Source organism: Eubalaena glacialis, chromosome 17 (assembly GCF_028564815.1).
Source record: "Eubalaena glacialis isolate mEubGla1 chromosome 17, mEubGla1.1.hap2.+ XY, whole genome shotgun sequence".
NCBI classification, from domain to species: domain Eukaryota; kingdom Metazoa; phylum Chordata; class Mammalia; order Artiodactyla; family Balaenidae; genus Eubalaena; species Eubalaena glacialis.
This window is the reverse complement of record NC_083732.1, coordinates 88,621,907-88,622,360: the sequence shown is the minus strand read 5'-3', so window position 1 is coordinate 88,622,360 and position 454 is coordinate 88,621,907.

Genomic DNA, 454 nt, shown 5'->3' with positions numbered 1-454 from the left:
GTTATGGGGAGCTGTGGGCGGCCTCCAGGCCTGGAGAGCACCTCCAGCCAATGGCCAGAGAAAAGCCAGGACTCAGTCCTCCAAGGAGACGGATACTGCCAACAACCCAAAGGAACTTGGAGGTGGAGTCTTCCCCACTCAAGCCTCCAGTGAGACCACAGCCCCAGCTGACACCTCGACTGCAGCCTGTGAGGTCCTGAGGGGCACCAGGTGGGTCACCCTTAGATGCCCGACCCATGGAAACAGTGAGATAGTAAATATGTGTTGTTTTAAGGTGCTAAGTTTGTGGTAATTTGTTATGCAGCACAGAAAATACAAATTTATACCTAACTGCTAAGAGTAGAAAAAATTGGAATAATAAAACATTTTAACAGATTAAAAGAAGGCCAAGAAGGAGAGTAAAAAGGGACACCAAGTAAATTGAAAATTATGAAGTAAACACTAACATGAGATT